Below are 19,821 nucleotides of genomic sequence, written 5' to 3'. Positions count from 1 at the left end.
TTACTATACAGAGACATGAGAAGCCACTTACGCCAGGATCCATGAAAAAAAAACGAAACCGGTCCTAATGACGTGAAGAGGCAATTTTCTATAATCTCACATTGCCACGCGGTTGTCACATGGAGCACGTGGCTGTGAGAATTGAAGAGCAGAAAGAAAAGTGAGTCGCCGTTAAAGTACGCAGCCCCATATTTCATGCAAAGGTGTTTTCAACATTGAACCAGAAAAAAAGAATGGAGATAATCGAGAAGGTAGCTTTCCCTTCATTGCTTCTTTTTGGAGGGTGCGGATGGAGCGATCCGGGTAAAGTTCCTGATAACCGACGTTGGTCGCTAGTGTGTGCTGCTCACTTTCATCGTTAAAACCAAATAAACTGAAAGTACAACAAATGAATGAAACTCTCATGGGCGACGGCTTCTTCTTTCATGCGACGCATTCTTTTGCGAGTCACGCCTGGTTTTATGGAGTATCGCGGCATCACGTTGTTTTTCTGGGTCAACTAGCAAACTCTTTGGTTCGTTAATTCCTTCGTTCATTTATTTGTTCGTTCGATGGCTCATTTTTTCGTTCGTTTGTTAATTCGTTCTTTCGGTCGCTTGTTTGTCCGACGTGTTAAAAGACTGGGCAGCAGAAAAACTACAAAGCACCTTTCGGGCCCCTAGCGTCCAGCCAGCTGAACGCGTGTCGGCGCTTCGTGTTGTTTTGCGACAGCACCGCCACTGGAAAATGAATAATTGCGTCATCAATTTACGAAATGCCCGTGAAAACCCAGCCACATGAATTTAGCAAACAGTCCAACAATTATGCGCAGATGGATGAATCTTGCGGTATCTCCCACAGCACCACATGAGTGGCCTACAAAACTGCAAAGTGCTTGAAGGGCACACGACAGTAAAATACGGATGTGTGGCGACATCTCTGAGTTTTGTTTTACGCGAAAGTGCAGATGCCCCATCTGTGAAATCGGCGAAATTCGACGCTGTGACGTAGGCGAGCCGAAGAGAATGAAGTAGGCTGGAGGAGGTAAAAATAACCACGGCATTCACACCTTTTTCGTTTGTGCTTCGACGCCTGCGGTGCTTGCGGCGCATGTTCCTGGCATCTCTTCTTTTGCATGTGTAGGAGTATGCACTTTCCCTGTGGCATTATCAGATTTTAAACCGTCGAGATCAATGTAGCGTCCGCGACCGCATTGGTGCCCTTTCTTTTTGTGCTTGGATGCTGATGTATTAGCTGTGCACGTTTGCGGCGTCTGATAATTCTGTGCATGCATAGTAATATGCGCTATCATTGTGGCAGAAAAAGTGTTGCACCGTCAAGATCAATGCAGCGTCCACGACCGTCTTCGCACCCTTTTCCTTTTGTGGTTCCACGCTGCAGTGCTCGCAGTGCATGTTCCCGGCGTCGTTACGTTTGCGAATGACCTGCGTTCACGAAGTGAAACGGCCCTGTAACTTGTTGCTTGGAGAGAAGTGCAGGTTGAATTGGGAAAGGGAAGAAGGGGCGCTAACTTCAAGGCACGCATATTCTAAAGCTATAAATGTTTTCTATATTACTTTGCATTCTCCTGCAAGACAGAATAGAGACACTATAATAAATGCCTCTTTACAGAACATGTAAAGAGCGCACACTATTTTCGCAATGTTTGACATCACGCCTTGCATCGAACTTCAACATGCTGGATAGATCTCTCATTATATGAAATTCGCGCAAGTTCACACATTTAATGAGGAACGCGCGGATTTGAGGCGCAGCGCCTGGCATGAATTACCAACGCACCGATTCGCCCTCTTATAAATAATATCTACAAAAAGTTCCAACTGAATATGCACATCTCAGTTGGACGTCATTTCGCTAATTCGTCCAAGAGCAAATTTGGCTGTGCTCTTGGTTTCTAAGAGCACTAGCAGGTGAATTCTGATATTGTGTTAAGTTTCAAAAGTTTGAACGATCAGTTTCCGATCGATGAACTGTCCAATTGTGTGTCTACCTTAACAAATTTTAAATTCGCTCGCCGCTCACCCATTACATTTCGAGGGACAGAGGCGGTTCTTCTTCACTGAGCCTAGACCGGTGAGCTTCTGTCACCAGCAAAGCTACACCTCCTCAACGCGCACTCATACCCGCGCCCTAAGTGCCCGGTGTGCCCGTCCAAAGGTACGGCTGAACTTGTTCTGTGGAGCTGCTCTGCCTTCGCACCATCCGAGAGAGGACGCTACACTACCTGGGCGGGAACCGACCTGGCACCCTGCACGAGTGGCTCAACCCGCCATCGCACATCGGGCGCAAGGACTCACTCCAGCTTTGGTCTGTTATTCTGGAATTGTTAGGGAAAAGGAAGGGCCTGGCCACTTCTTTGCAGAGCCGACCTCGGGACAACTCCACCTCAAAGAAGAACACCAGTACCCCTCCCGCTCCCCCACAGAGCACCTCTTTTCAGCCACAAGGCTTCGCCTATTAAATGCAGAAATGAATACGTTTAAAGAAATTCAGAACTCTTTGGAAGAGTAATGCATTTGTAACGCATTTATTTGTTAAAAAGCGAACAAACACTGACACCAAAGACAACATAGGGGAAAGAAACCTGTGCCTAATAAATGAAATAAAGAAATGATGAACTATAATAGAAATGAGAGAGGGTTCAAAACAACTTGCCGCTGGCGGGGAACAATCCCAGAACCTTCGAATGACGCATGCGATGCTCTACCAATTGAGATACCGCGGCGCTGTTTCGCATTCACTTTCTTCGGCATTTATGTTTTCTAGTAGAACCCTGGGACTGTTAGCCAGTGCCACCAATTACAAACCTTGACGGCGGATGTGAAACGTCGTTTCTGCCGCAGGCGTCACGAGCACGTGATCTTCTTGGGAGAAGGCAACCGCTCAATAAACCCACACATGCTATCTGAAGGCATCGATGTTGCCGGATTCAATACCCTCATTGTGTAATAAACGAAAGGAAACGTGGTTAAAAATTGGGCCCCTCGGTTAATACCCTTTCTTCGTATTTATCTGTTATCACAAGAACCTGCATATGTGCTAGCAAGGTCAACCACCATAAATAATGTCTAGCCTGAGTGAAACACACTGTCCGGCGGTGTACGGATTCCTCATTCAGCAACACATACCAAATAACACAATATAAGGGCGGAACAGTTTTGCTGCAGGGGAGGCACACTTCTGTTTGGTATTCAGCACATTTGTTGGGACTACCGGGGTAAACGCTGTTTCCTCGTCTCAGTGATCATATCAGTCACCTGTCGACTGCCACTTATTTTGGAAGCAATGATAATTCTACGGTTGGGGGTAACGGCACGCATCAATATTTCAATCTGTTCGCGAACTTCTACTGGCACCTCGCTATTTTCCGCAGCTAATCGCGGGAGAATCGCTTTGTCACGTTGGAATATTATTTTTATTTGGATGTCGTTTGATTTGTATCAAATGTGCGATCTACGCAATAATCGATTCCAGCCTTAGTTTCGTTCCACACTACATCCATCGTTAGCGGAAGGGGGTGGGGAAGAGGGATACCGTCAATACCACGTTGGCAATACCGTATTGTCTCTTTGAATACATGATTTTATCCATGCTTTTAGCGACGTGCTCAGAACTCCGATGCCGCCATTATACCGTGAAAGAGCCCCCATAAAATATGAAGACCCCCCCCCCCCCGCGGAACTCAAATTATTGCATATGGATTCGGTGACATCGTCAAAAAGACGCTAAGATCCGCACCACAGACGTGCATCGCAAAATGTGAGTGCTATCACTGGCACTGTCGTTGAAATCTGTGTATTTAAGCAAGCTATACCGACTGTCATTAAATAATAACAAGGTCGGTATCAGGTTGCATTCGGAAAAAAATTCACGGCAACAAGACCAAGAATGATGCATCACTGTAAGCAGGGCTTTATTTCGGGTGCTCTGTTATTTGTCATTTGCACTATAATCTAGAAAGCAATTCTTTCAGAGCGCACATTGTAGACGGCTATGACACGGACGTTTTTTCTTCATTTTTTGGTGGAGCTCTCGTGCCAAGTTCGGGCCATTTTTCGCACGTATCTAGTCCCTAGCACCGTAATTCTACGGACACCTGCTTCAACACGGGCTATCGAGCACCCTTTCATGCGTACAAGCCAGCGTGATGAGCCGCTTAGCGCCTTTCGGTATGCAGTTGCACTAGAAAAAGACAACGCATGAGAAACACCTCGACCGCAACAGGACGCTACGGTTCACAACTGTAAATTCAAACAAATGATACATATATACCATGTAGTGCGAGTAAATGTGTGTATGCAAGGTCTTCCAGCTAACTTTAACCAGAGTTTAAAGATATGCCGATGCACTCTAAGGCGACGCGACCTAATGCATGTTGCTGATTATTGACATTATATTTGGATGCTGCCTAATTGCATAATTATTGAAGATTAACTAACCAACTTCGGCAGCAACGCGGTTAGGCAAAAAGTCCAAATAACACGTTGTAGAGCGTTATTAAAAACGACTGATAAAACAGTTTCGAACTTTCCATTCTATCAGTGTTTTCCCGCTTACTGCAGATGCCTGAGACATACGAAAAAAATCACCGCCCCTTCCATTCCGTGAAGATGGCCTAATAGCGAAGCTGTGTTAGTTACACCGAGTGTTACACCATGCAAGTGAAACTTCGCAAGCAGTTTATATTGTAAAAATTTGTTCCCCGTATTTAACCTCATTTTTGTTTGTGCGTGCTTCGCGTGGTGAGCATGCTTTAGGAGTAGTTCATTTTTTTTCAGTTGTCCCATTTTTTTTTTTCGCATGAGACAGGCCCTACGACGACAAGCCCGTTCACGAGCCAAATCTCGTTGACGCTCGCGGTAGGCAGCTTCCTCCTTTTTCCCAGTTGTAGCTGGGATTGAATGTGGGGAATAAATAATTAGAAGCTCCGTGTATTGGGCGCAAGGCCCACCACTAGAGATGCGGTCGCTGCAATCGTTTTACGATTGGTTCAATTGGTTTGACGCTTGACGTGACTAACGGCCACTTGCACCTATTTACGCGCTCCTAGCATCACGTTTCCATCGCTGGGCACTGTTCGGTGGCCGCAAACCAACGGCATGACATTTGTTTCTTTCCTGGTAGGGTGGAATTTTTCGTCGATAAATTCCATGCCGATTGGACTCGATCGCTAAATATGTACCGCGTGACAACGATATAAAATTCGCGTGTAAGTTAGCATTTCCACAGGCGGAAAAGGGTCACTCCAACTCCTTTCCCCCTGCTGAGCCCTTCTTTTCCTCTTATACGTCACGTGGCCCCTTTTTAGCGAAGTACGACAATCACAGCGCCAGGGTCCACATAAACAGCGTCGATCTGAATATACCACGTGACATGCCCACTTGCACGTCGTGATTGCAGCACTCTCAACGCGTCTTGTACAAACGAATATACCATCTAGTAGGGTGTTTTGTCACTTAAAAGGCGACAGAGCAGTGATGCCGGCGTCGGCTGCGCGATGTACGCCACCAAGGTACTTTTATTGCGGTGATTCACAGCACCGATAGGCAGGCGCAGTGGCAGCACAGCTGGCTAAAGGCAGTGTTCGTTTGTATGCGGAGCGCTTGGGAGCACTGAAATCACGGTGCGCAAGTGGACATGCCATGTGGTATGTTTTTGTGTTTCGCGGGCACCTGCAGTAAGCGAAAAAACACTAATACCTCATCGATATAAAGTGAGAAACTGCCAAGTCGGAAGATTTGCAAAGCGTTCTACAACTAATTGGAATTTTTTGCCTAACTTTGTTGCTTTAAAAGTTCGTGAATTACTATTGACTAATTAGGCAATTAAGCAGAGTACAATAAATATTGTGATTTACTCCAAACAATAGTCAGCAACATGCGTTTGGTTGTGTCGCCTCAAAATGAGTAGGCATATTTTGAATTTCTGGCTAAAATTAGCTGAGACACCCTATATGATGTTCCTCTTGTACCTAATTGACTCGAAATAAAATAGTTTCCCCCTATAATAGGTTTATTCTTCGAAAACGCCACTTCATTCAAACATACACATGTTTCATGATACAATCACTCCATTAGCTTCGCTTTACGCGTAGTTGTCAACTGCGGTTTATTCTGGTTCTTTTATAATGCAAATAGCATTATTTGCCAACTTCGAGCGCTTTGACCATATCTATCTATCTATCTATCTATCTATCTATCTATCTATCTATCTATCTATCTATCTATCTATCTATCTATCTATCTATCTATCTGTCTGTCTGTCTGTCTGTCTGTCTGTCTGTCTGTCTGTCTGTCTGTCTGTCTGTCCGTCCGTCCGTCCGTCCGTCCGTCCGTCCGTCCGTCCGTCCGTCCGTCCGTCCGTCCGTCCGTCTGTCTGTCCGTCCGTCCATCCTCTTACGCCAAGCAAGCAGTCCATGTTGTCTATCTTCTTTGGCCCTTAGGTATGTGCTCCAAACCGGGATGCAGTAGTGGTCGTTCCGTTGTCATCACTGCAAGTGTAGATGGCGATAGTGTCAGTGGCAGCGATGACGAGTGCTATGAGTGCATACTTCAATATACGACGTCTCCAATAATCGACGCTACCGGGAGGACAAAGAAGGGTGACTGCAGGACGAAAAGGACTTGTACAGTCGAGCCGAGGGTGTGATATCTGAGTGATAGAAAAGATAGAATTGGCGAAGACATCCTGAATTGGGAAATTTGATATGCTGGAGTGCCCACTGTGATGTTATTGGGCCGGATCACTCCAGAAAAAGGGAGAAGCAGCACGCGAAAGCAAAAACACACATCAGACTGGTATTGACGTACACGACACAGATAACGGCACACACACGTGACAATGTCCCAAAATGCCTCATAGGCGACGTGCACTATATGGATCGGTGGATTACGATTGGCCTACAGTTCCGGCGGAAGCGTGTGTCGCCGTGTCTGAGACCTCGTTGAACCGATGCCGGCCAGTGGGGTCGGACAACAGTGTCGGCCGGCGGGTCGGACAGCCGTGACCAGCGGGGTCGGGCAACAGTGTCGGCCGGCGGGTCGTACAGCCGTGTAGGACGGCCGGGACGGTCGGCTGGATCGGACAGCCGGGTTGGAGGGCGGGACGGTCGGCTGGGTCGGACAGCCGGGTTGGACGGCCGGGTCGGACCGCCTTGCGGGGCTCAGGTAGCCGGCCGCAGTCACCGGGTCGCGTCCACAGCTGGCGGGGTAGCCCTGTGGCCGCTCACCCGAACGTTCGAGTGCCCCGGTTCCAGACCGCCAGCCCTCCTGGACCAGTGCACAGCGGAAGAGCGGGGCGAGGTAACCTCCCAGCGGGCGACAGTGTTGCTTCAGGTGTGGCGTATTGGCGCGGTCGGCGATAGCTCCTATGGGCCAGACGCCCAGCGAGGAAGCTGCTTTTCGTCGACCGCCGAACCTCGCGCACTGCTCACGCCACAGGCCACGGGCCACACTCTCGCGCCACGCTTTTTGAGGCGCCACTGCCGATGATCCCAAGTCGGCATCGATGATAATGATGACCATCTTGCGGGTATTTGCCAAGATTCACTGTCCTCTTCGCCCCCGCACGGCGCACAGTCTTCGTATGTTTATGTTTCCACTCCCGCGTACCATATATTATGACAATACCCCCCTTTTCGAGAAAGTTGTTCGCAACTATTCTAACACAAGGGCGCATGATGAGAAACAGAAAAAAAGGAAAATTGTCATGTACGTCTGTCCGATTGTTCATATGAGTACACGACACATCTTGCTCACAGGGAATTGCACCCAGTCAAAGAACAAACGCATAAGTCTGTTCGCTTTCAACTAAATACTAAGCACTTGAGATGTCGCAATGTCTAATCACATTTTGATATATGAACAGGTGATTACGCGCGACTCGACTCAAGTAGTCAGCTCCGACATTGTCACAATCTTTTATGTAGTTAGCAGTAAAAGAATACTCCTGCAAAAGGAGACTCCAACGCAACACTCTGTTGACGTGCGTGGCGCGCTCCTCTGTGGGCTTGTTTTCGCTGGCCTGGTCCCCGGCTCTTTCTCGACTTCGAAGGGCCTTGTGTCGGCGCTTCTAAAACTTCAGGACCGAACGAACTTGTCCTATTCGTGCACGCACACACAAACACGCACTGACGAGGAAGTGGAGCGGCCTGTACTTTCCCTTTAGCGGTTGTCTTTTGGCATTGGTCGCACGACTTCACGACGCATTTGACGTCTCCGTGTACATCTGGCCAATAGAATTCTTGTAGGACGCGATCAGTTGCCCTCTTGACACCTTGGTGTCCTGCCATGATACTATCATGTGCCACTTCTAATATGCCAGATCTAAATGCTTTTGGTATGACCACCTGCTTAAAGGTTCTGCCAGTGGCCAGGCGGTAAAGGCGATATAGCAATCCTTTTTCTTCGACGAATTCGTAGCTGTGCCCCTTTCCAGAATTAAACGACTTGCTCATTTTGGCGAAACTATGCTTCAGCGTCGGGTCTTTGCGCTGTTCTTCAATGAGTTGGTCTTTTGTTACGTCACGTAAGACAATTGTTGGAACGCACAACGGACGAATCTTACCTTGTTCTTGTTCTTCAATTTTTGCTTCAGCCACGCTCGATACATGGTGAGGCTTCCTAGGCGCCTTATTACGCTTCATCCCTATCGACGACGACTCCTCGGTGGGAGCATCGGGGGCTTTCCAGTCAGAGTCTGGATCATATGGTCCTCTGACGCCTGGAAGATTTCCCAGAACGAGGTCGTAGAGGGGCTCGTCCATACATGTCGCTGTTAACTTGCCTGAAAAATACGGCGTGTTCACTTGTACGACAGCTTCAGGCAGGTAACTTGTTGAGCCGTCCAGAAGAACAACGTTGTTCGTTCTTCCCGTCATATACATCTCTGGAACGAGTTCTCGTTTGACAATTGCGGTATTACAACCGGTGTCTCGTAGTACACGAACACTTCTTCCCAGCAGCCAGCCTTCCACCACTGGCATCCCGTCGATGAGGAAAGTTACAGCAGTCCCAGGGTTCTTGTCCTCGCTGTCACTTGATTGGCGAGTCTTCTTTCCTGGATGCTTTGATTCTTTCACTGGACGAGTCCGGACTGGTCGAGATTTGGTGAATGCACACGCAGAACTTGGTTTGCTGTCCCCGTACCGAGTTCGGCAATTTTCAGCTGTATGTCCCGTTCTGTCGCACAACTCACACTTCAGCATACGCTTAGGTGGGGCACGGCAGTCAGGAGCCAAATCTCCAAACCGATGACAAAGGGTGCACATAAGTTGCGGTTTCCTGGGAGCTTCAATGTTTTTTCCACCAGAATCCTTTGTGTTATCGGGACCCTTTCCTAGGTTTGTCCAGTTCTGCGATTCAAGAAAGCGATCCGTCAAGCTAGCAAGTTCGTCAAGGGATTTGCACTCTCGCTCCTTCAAGAAAATGACTACCTTTGGCTCACAACAACGCAGAAACTGTTTAGAGATCATGTGATCTCGTAGACCTTCATATGTTTTAGGCACAGTAGCCATCTCAATCCAATGGTCAAAATAGGCTGAAATTCTTGCTGCTGTCTTCCAGTTTCGCCCTCTACTGCTCGTGCTTTACGAAACTTTTCTTGGTAGCCTTGAGCCGTGAATTGAAACCTTTGTAGCAAAGCTTTCTTTACCTTCGGGTAATCTAATGAATCGGTGGCAGTCATCCGACCGATCACAGTTAACGCTTCCCCAGTCAGACACATGCTCAAAGCAAGAGCCCATTTTTCTTGTGGCCAGTCCTGTCCTGTTGCTACGCGCTCAAATCGCTGTATATACGCGTGTAAGTCATCGCGTTTCTCGTCGAACAAAGGAAGTAACTTCTGTGGGTTGAGGGATGACGAGGAGGTGCTGGGCGCAGTCAAAATTTCAGAAGCCGCTGCCGGCATATTACGAGCTCCTTCCTGAAGCTGCAGCTTTAGCTGCAGGATCTCGCGCTGCCTCTCGTCAGCTTCCTTGATTGCCTCTCGCTCCGCAGCTCTCTCGTCCCTTTGTTTTGCCTGTTCGGCCTCAATCCATTTGCGAAGTTCTGCGCCTGACAATCCTATTTGGAGTCCAATCGCCGTGATTTTCTCTAAATCCATGGTGCCGTCTACTAATGTGTGTCTGCGCTCAAGCGAAACTGCCCCCTTTCACTGTATTTACGAGTGAATCCTGGCAGGCTCGCAAGTTTGGCGAAATTTAAGTACTGTAAGGGTTGGTGATCTGACTGAACAACAAAGGCTTGCCATATAGGTAAATGTGAAATTTTTGTACAGCCCAAACGAGTGCTAAACATTCCCGTTCAATTGTCGAATACCGAGTTTCTCGAGGTAATAAGTTACGACTAGCGTAAGCAACAGGGTGCAGCACCTGGTCGTCTCCTATTTGGAGCAATACTGCGCCCAGGCTTGTGTTGGACGCGTCCGTGCGCAGTACGAACTCATTCGAAAGGTTGGGGGCAAGGAGGATGGGAGCCTCACTGAGCTTGCTCTTTAGTGTCGTGAACGCTTCTACTGGAGTGGGGCCCCACACAACAGTACTACTTTGTCCTTTCTTTGTAAGGTCCGTCAACGGCTTGGCCAGTTCGGCGTAGTTCGGGATAAACTTCCTGTAGTAGCCGGTCAGGCCAAGAAATGACTGCACTGCTTTCTAGTTGGTAGGACGCTTAGTAGCAAGAATCTTGTCTAGTGTATTGAGAAGTGGTTCAACTTAAGACTTCCCAATCCGATGACCCAGGAATGTTATGCTGCTCTCTCCTATTTCGCATTTACTTGGCTTGATTGTGAGGTTGGCTTGTTCGATTTTCTCAAAGACTTGTCTGAGGGTATCTATGTTATCTTTTGAAAGGTCTGGGTTGGCTGTCTGGGTCGGACAGCCAACCCGGCTGTCCGACCCAGCCGACCGTCCCGGCCGTCCAACCCGGCTGTCCGATCCAGCCGACCGTCCCGGCCGTCCTACACGGCTGTCCGACCCGCCGGCCGACACTGTTGCCCGACCCCGCTGGTCACGGCTGTCCGACCCGCCGGCCGACACTGTTGTCCGACCCCGCTGGCTGGCATCGGTTCAACGAGGTCTCAGATACGGCGACACACGCTCCCGCCGGAACTGTAGGCCACCGATACACGCTTCCGCCGGAACTGTAGGCCACCGATACATATAGTGCATGTCGCCTATGAGGCATTTTGGGACATTGTCACGTGTGTGTGCCGTTATCTGTGTCGTGTACGTCAATACCAGTCTGATGTGTGTTTTTGCTTTCGCGTGCTGCTTCTTCCTTTTTCTGGAGTGATCCGACCCAATAACATCACACCCACTATCTGCCGTAGAATGACTCCGGTTCAGTAGTTCGGAAGTGTTCAGTCAAATAGCATACTGCATCTCAAGGAAAATAGTCTACTTTAGAACACACCTGCAGACTGTCATCGTCCTTGAAAACATTCCTAGAGGTGAAAATGACCGGTCTCGGGAAGCTAGTTGCAAAAGTCAGGATGAGAGCGCGTCGCAGCTGACATGAGCAGAGGTGCAAACTACTTAACTCTAACGAACAGGGGGTTTGCAAGTGCTCGTAGGGAATATGCCTAAAAATACAAGAATTTCTCAGTTTTCATCAGCGCTTGAGCTAGGAAAACCAAAATAAAGGTTTTCGGATGAAGTATTTCACAGAAAAAAAAAGCCAGCTTTAGGTACTTGCGCGCCCACTTGAATATATGTTCAGGCACCGCGAAAAGCGCACCTAATGCATAGTGTCGCGAATTAGCGTCATACGAAATTGGAGAAATACATAGCGTAATACTGTTTTCCACTAAAGCTTATTTTTTCTTATTATAGGAGCGAAATCCAAATGAATGACCAAGGAGGAATTCCTGTGCTCCAACTTACGTAAATCGGGCATGAAGGGGTTAAAACATACCCTGGAATTGCGTTATCAAATTGTAGCCGCCAGCGTAGGGCTCCACAAAACCTCACCCGGTAACAGGGGACAAAGTATAGGCTCTCAGCAGAGGGAGACGCGTTGGAGGAATAAAATGGAAAGTGAGGGTCACACCAAAGCAGGTAGCGGAAAGCATTTGCGTGGACAATAAGGGACTCCCGGCCGGTACACGGCACACCGTTCCGTCTTCCGCTGTCAGTTTTTTTTTCCACGCTCACTTCTCTCTATTTCGAGGTTGGGTTGAAAAGTAGGTCAAATGCTTTCCCGTCACCTCCCTTTTCCTGCGAAATTGTTTTCTCGAAACACTTTACTGTAATTCATCTCGCGGTACATGTAGCGTGACCTTAGTTTCCTACAGGTTAATCAGATTGCATCTGTTTACACCGCAGCGGAGCACGTACAGGAGAAGGAGTCTTCATATGTATTACGCCACACTTTTCCCCCTCTTGCTTCTGCTCGGTGTATCACGTGCTTCTTGCATATGTCCCGCCTCTACTGAACAGATCACCATGTTTTCGCATATAGTGAGTCAACATGTCGATGCGAGATTCGGTAGCATTCAGAAAAGCGTCTAAGAAATTGAACTTATAGAATGAACGCGTTGGTTTAACTTCCTCTTTTTTTTTTCACGTGGTAAGCCAAACTTGCTGAGGGGAGTGCGTCCGTATCGATTCACGATAACCGTAAGCGGGGTTACTGCGACGTTCTTTGCAATAACGGGTACGAAAAGATGTTTGAAAAAAAATATCATTGTAGGACAAACACCGCCTAAACGGCACCATTTCCTCAGATCGTGGCATAGCTGTGCACGCCAGCAAGAAAAAGCAAACTAATACCAGGGGAGTGCATCAGCTCATAATTCCACTTCGCACATCTCAAAACGCTTCCACGAGAGTCAGCAAAATCGTAAGTAGAAATCGACACCTGCCACGCATTGATCTCCGCGACTCACGTTGAAAGCAAGAACTAAGTTTTGGGAAAGTCCCCTTCGCACGAATCCCGCCGCGTGACGGACAATAAAAGTTGGTGGTGGAGAAGAAAAGAAAAAAAAAACGCGCGATGTAACTCTGACAAATGACTACGAGAGACAGATTTGCTTTCTGCGCGCACGCGACCAGTCAAGACTGCTTCTCTGTGAGGCAAACGAGTGCTGTGGAAAAGCTGGCGTGCGCGTGCGGCTCGGCTCTCTACTGTGGCTTACAACCCAGCCAGCACTCGGCGGCCGTTCTTACGACAGGTCGTTTCGCGTGGTTCCGCAAAACCAGCTCATCCGTAAAGCCATCCATTTCACCTCTTCTGTTTACGCAAGAAGCAAAAAAAAAGTGGCATAAATGACAGCATTCGCCAACTTGACAGTGGCGAAGATGGTTGCCATGCCTTTTAATGGTTCGGCGCTAGGAATCGACCTAAGCTAGCGTAACGCCACTCCTCTGACGCTGTGCTTACTGCAACTTCTCTTTTCGTTTTCGCATTCCGCCACCCAACGTTTGATTTACTGTCTGCATCAATAGGTGGCGCTTCGTGATGTATCGAATTTTTCATAAGTATTTCTCATTTTGGTGGCTCGGATCGACGAGTTCAAACTGCTAGATTCTATCACGAAGAACGGAGACCATGCCTAGGAATATGCAAGACGCTGCATGCAAATAAAGAATTCCCAGGGAAAATTATTATGTATACGATTACAATTAGTGACGTTTCAAAAGTGTCTTAGGCACACGTCCTTTCTTTTCGCTATTTTCGCTATTTTCGCTTGGTATGTGTGTTTCCACTGTAATTCACGCATAAAGATGAACTCAACAGGCACAATTTGTTGCTCAGATTGATGCTTTCGTAGCCCTGTGGCAAAAATCGATGACCTCCGCATGATAGGAACCTATTTCCTGAATTTCACCTGAATTTTGGTGTCGAAGCCGCTACGAGTGCTTGCTAACCTTTAAAAAACTACTGGTGTTTTTTGTGGCGACTCCATTATCTGATCATGAGGCGCGCCGTAGTAGGGACCTCCGACTACATTCAATCACTTGGACTTCTAAATGTCGGCCCAGTGGATGGTGCACGAACGTTTTACGTGTAACCGTAAGTGGCCCGCCAGTGAAGTCGGGGACATTTAGTTTGGAGCCGCGAAGGAAGCGAGCGCTGGAGGTGGAGAAGGGAATGGCGCTTCGAGGAAAGTACGAAGGAGCACGCTGAGCACTCGGCAATGAAATGACATCTAGAGGGAAGTCTAGGCAGCGTCGAGCGAAGCGGTGAAAGTGAAAACAGCCGAAACGATGCGGAGGAGGAGGCTAGGCAAGATTCACGCTTGGTTGACATCCGCTAGCAGTTGCTGCGGGTACCCTGCGCGCAATGGACGTAGCGGGCTCATCTCGGGATAACATCGCCTCCGCGCGTCATATGGTGTATGTGTGAGTGAAAGCGAGCGACGGTCAACCGACCATGGCGGCGGAATCTCGCGCGCGTTAGGGAGGAAAGCGGGGAGTCAGCGCGCCGTCGTTCAAACGGCGTGGAGAGTTTGGGGGAGGAGGAGGGGGGGGGGGGGGCGTTATACTATGGTGGTAGCTGCGTGTGGCACGGCAGCGCAGGCCCGATCTTGAAAGCGATGTTAGATGCAGGCAGACAAGGCATCTAAGGCGCACCGAGGCGCAATAGCTTCGTGTGCGCTATAGAACCCATACGCTTGCGTGTCATCCACGATGGCAAGCCGAAACGTCGCTGTAACTTTTTGCATTTCACTTTCAGTGTGACCACCACTAGCAGGATCGAATCCACAGTCTCCTTCTCATCAGCGTAAATCTATGGCCACCGTGCTGCCGCAGTGGGTGTTTGGGAAGAATGAATTTATATATGTTAGTGTGGCTGCGACGGTATTGATTCAGTAAACCACTGCCAGTTGTGACACACACACTCTCGCAAAGCATAGGCGTTAGTATTGCATTCAAGAGACATGACTAAGTGAATTTCTCATGATGTACATAAAGCAACACAACAAAAACAAATACACAAACATCCTAATCAGACATACAAAAATAAGCAGTCATCTCATTTGTTTCGGAAGGTCGTTTCAAAATTGCCTGCTGAACAACCCGTCTTAATGCGAACAAATCACTTCACTGAAATATTTTATCGCTTATTCCTTATTTGTAAGGCGTTCCGCCATTGCGTAACCTACGGTATATCCCGACCACTGTTCCGAGTTTGGTGGAACCTTTTCGTAGGCCATTGAAACTCCATTGACGTGCAGCTGCATGATCGCTGTCATGTTTGGATCTGTCGCCACTCTGCCATTCAGCTGCTTGTTATTTTATTTATTTATCTACTTATACCGTCCACCAAGGAGATGGTGTTTGCAGCAGTAGAATATAGAAATGCAAAAAATAAAAGTTTTTACAATGTCTTGTGAGGATGCGGAAAATGAGAACGCTTTAATACAGTGTAAGTGGTGTAGAATAATTTACAGGACTTGTTAACAAATTTTCCTATCTTAACATATCATTTTTCATGTACGAACAATGACTTGTGTGTGTAGCGTGTACTACCATATGGCACATGACAACGCTTTCAAGCTAAATAAAATATACGTTCTTAATTTTTTTTTGATAGTCACCTATAGTTCTTCTGCTCTAAATACTTCTTGGTAGGCATACCAGTGTTTGATCGCCCTACGGAAAGAAATACATTTAGAACAGTGGGTAAAGAAACACGGATCGGAAATGGACATGATGCGCCTTTGTCTAAAATTGATGTATGAATGAACGTTGAAATAAGCATTCTTATACATGCAAATGTGACCATGAATAATCCCAAAAAGAAAACATTACATTTTTATAAGACTTCTATACGCCAATGAGATTAATTTAGCACGTTTAATTGTCCGGAACGGGGTAAGAGCGTTGGTACCTTTTGAATATTAACGACCAAGCAAGGCGTTGGAAGCCATCGAGTTTAAAGCAATTAGTTATTGCGTAAGGCTCTATTAGTATTTGGACTTCTAAGATTCCTGAAGACTTTACGAGCCCTGGTAAAATGCTGTTACATGAACATTTCAGCGCAAATCCTATGTAATAGGTTTGGTTAAATACCTGTGAGTAGAGAGCTTGCTTAGTCAACTGACATCGATGCAATATATATGAAAGATAACTTTCATTTCCCTCGTTACGAACATGCCAACCATTTTTCTTTAGCTCAAAATAATTTGCTATATATCGCCAAAGGATATATTTTTTTCCAAGTCTAAATCTAGAACAGCTTCATCTACCAAATGATTTACTTTGCTCTATAGACGCACTCACCTGCGAATAACCGAGTGGGTACTGTAACATCGCTAAGCACATCATTAATAAAAAATAGGAATAGCAGTGGACCTAATACACAGTCTTCCTCTTCCCGACAGCGGGGGCGCTATAACATAAAACTATTCGAAACTTTTCTATTCCGAATCTGCAATCAGCCCTCCGGGACTGGTCAAGAACTTCTTTGGACCACTCCCATTTCACCGGTCTGTCACGTGACGTCACGAAAACCGCGATAGCTTCCTATCTGATATGACGTGTCACGCTGATTGTGCATGATTTCACCGAGCAAAAGAAAAATTGTTTTTCTGATTCGACGCCTTTTCGCCATCAGCCATATGCTATTGTTTAAAAGTTTTCCGGCTGCATCCACTTTACCTGCCTCCCACTCGACGTCGCTAAACCGCGAAAACGGACCTTGTCAAAGTGACGTGTACGCGTTAAAGATGCATTTATTCGCCGACCAAAACTGATTTTTTTTTCTGAATAGCCGCAGGCTGCCCCGGTCGAAAAGGAATAAAATATGGCTGCTGCCGATCACTCAGGCGCTGGCTACTCGCACCTGCCTGAGAGCCCTGGGTGTATTTTCGTGTAAGAAAACTTTCTGCGTGGCCGTGTAAAGTTTTCGAGCAGTTTCGACACCTTTATAACTTCGTTCTGCCAATTCTTCTTTGCTGAGGATCCGTTTCAGCATCATTCTTAAGCTTCCGTTACATTCCGCCGTGATTGTCGACGAGCGACGACAAGCTAAGTAAGGGAAAGTGGACCAATCGGGGATTCCGGCACCGCCCTCTTCATCGGTTTATCGATTTTGACTACAGTGGCTCGGCCCCATCGAATCCCTCTGCACTTGAGCGTGCTCCTCGCCTCTTCCGAGCCAGTTAGATAAGACAAGCCGCTCAGTGTAAGCAATCCTATTCGTTTTTCAAGCAAAGAAACGTGACCTCCTATGAACGAGAAGAGCGTTTGATTGGTCTGTTGAGACAACCGTGTGGGTGACAGCCCGATGCTTGAAAATTTGCCGCCAGCACGAAAATTTGCCGTCAAGAGGTTGAAATAAAAACATATTGGAATAGTTTTACGTTATAGGGCCCTTGAAGTAATCATGGCTGAGTTAAAATTCTCCAATGGAACTGCTGCTCTGAACTGCTTTCTTTAATTAAATTTCACCGCCTTTCCCTTTTGCTGCGAAAGAAAAAAACAAGATTTCATTTGATTTGATTGCTAGCCAACATGAACAGATTATTATTCTAATATTTGGCATGAGAGCCCACATACACCATGGTCAGGTAAGAAAGTAGGGAAGGATGAGGCTGGGCAATAGCCACCGGTAGTGGCACAACTCTTGCTTACATTTATTGAGGAAGATATAGAAAAATACATCCGTTGATCACAATGATCGGACTTTAAAGTGTGTTTTGAAAGGCCGTATATATTTTCTATGTAGTTGTGCTGCAAGATACTACATCGAAGGCATTGGTGAACACTCGCGTACACACCGCTAACCATTTCATCTCCCTTTAGAATCTCATAATCATTGTGATGAACAGTGATGGAACTCTAGCCAGTAATTTAGGCTCTAAATACGCTGTTTCATTCATCTTGAGGAATACCATAATACACAGCTACTCGAAAATAGTAGGTACTACTATCATGCGTACACGTTAGCTGTTTACATAGCTTTACATACAAAAAGCAGCAAGAAAAGCATATCTGTATACATTTCCTCACAAAATAAAGAAACTCCCTCGAATTTCAGCTATATTTCGTGTACATTTTTTTGGCATGAGATAATCGCCGCTTAAAAGCTGGTTAATATAAGAAGCATGTGAATTATATCGAAAATTGCTGCAGGTGGTCACTACAGATAAACTCTTTCTTTTCAAAGGTGGTATAGTGCTACTAAATAACTGTTGCTGTGATAAGGAAATCTGTTTCTCTAATAGACAACATTTCATCTTGTTATATTAAAACCGCTTTAATCGACCTGTTTACATGGTGTCCTACTTCTGTTCAAGGAAAGGTGCTGCGGGCACTGTAAGTTGCGTCGAAGGCGGGTTAGAAGCGCAACTTTTCTACCATTATTCAGTTGAATTGGCTGAAGAATGCTTTATTTTCAGTTCATACGTTAAAACATATTGTTTCCTTGGTAGGCTTCAGAAGAATATAACTTGATCTCGTGCTTTTACTCCCTTCTCCTGCATTGTGCCTCTATGAAGAAATAGTAAGGCAGCAATAGTTATTTGTGTGTGTGTAGTTGACAGTACTTAATAAGTTGGAGTTAACTGATGCTCAACAACGCATTCTCATGCCAGGAACTCATCACGCATTTAGATTATTCATGCGCCAATGCGGAGTTCGCCTTTGACTCTCGTAATGGTGTTTGCGGTCCATGTGGTTGATGGCCTATTTACACCAGACCACAATACTTAGTTAAGAAAACAACATGGTTGCAGAAACTTGCGCTGGTCTCTTTGGAATACTAAAAGACAACACATCTGGTATTCTGGCAAAGAAAAATATTTTAACAATTAGATATGAGAAGTAATATTCTTCAGCGTACAAAACTTGTAGAAGTGCAAAGCACGCAATCAGATGTGCCTGAATGTTTTGTTTATATTCGGGACGCTTGTTCACACTTTGGCGTATAACTGCACAACCGTTCATTCATCAATTACACACTGCGTATATGCGCTCCTAAATACTGTCTTAAAACGCTGTACCTCACAGTAATGTAGATTCCAGACAAAGGTCGTCAATCTGTGCTTGCGTATCAGTAAGGTGACTGGATAACTACACGCGTGATGCCGGTTCATAAAAAGGCCGATAAGTCAATTATTGCTAATTATATATCTATTTCTATGTCATCTGATAGCGGTTTGTTATTGAGTACATTGTATTCCGTAATTTTCATTTTTTTCTTTAGTGGAATAATATTATTTCATCTCCTTGTCGTCATGGCATTAGTGAAGAGCGTCCACGACAACACAATTAGTAAGAACAGTTCATGAATTTATCCCAATTCATGATCAATCTGGCAAGACTGACATATTTCAATTAGGTTTTTTTTTCATGTTGATTAACAATCTTGCACAAAGTAAATTATTTATAGAAATAAAAATATATAATTACCTTATTATATTATCAAGTGCGTTGAGGCACATTTGATTAAAAGAAAGCAATTTGCTAAAACAAAATTTCTTGTTTCCGAGATTCTCATCATTACCTCCTGATTTCCACAGTAGAGCGTTCTGAGCGAATTATTATTTTGGATATATGTGATTGATTTAGACCTTGTAGCCCCTGAATCGGTGTCTCAATGTTTTCCCCATGATGTTGTTTCTTAAAAAAAACTTTTGTAGAAAACCGTTACCAATTACATAGCCTACTCGGAAAAACGAGACACAAAATTCTAGTTTCACCAATCCCCTGAATATGAGCCCGAAATTAACGCCGCCGAAGGCGAAGAAAACCACGATCAGATGATTTACGAAACACTCATGGAAGAAATCCAGACATCTACTATAAGGACGCATGTAGAGTAGCAACAGACCATTTCAAAATGGTGGCCCTCAGTCAGACCACAACGATAACGGCTT

Source organism: Dermacentor albipictus, chromosome 3 (assembly GCF_038994185.2).
Source record: "Dermacentor albipictus isolate Rhodes 1998 colony chromosome 3, USDA_Dalb.pri_finalv2, whole genome shotgun sequence".
Lineage (NCBI taxonomy): Eukaryota > Metazoa > Arthropoda > Arachnida > Ixodida > Ixodidae > Dermacentor > Dermacentor albipictus.
Note: the sequence above shows the minus strand (reverse complement) of the source record.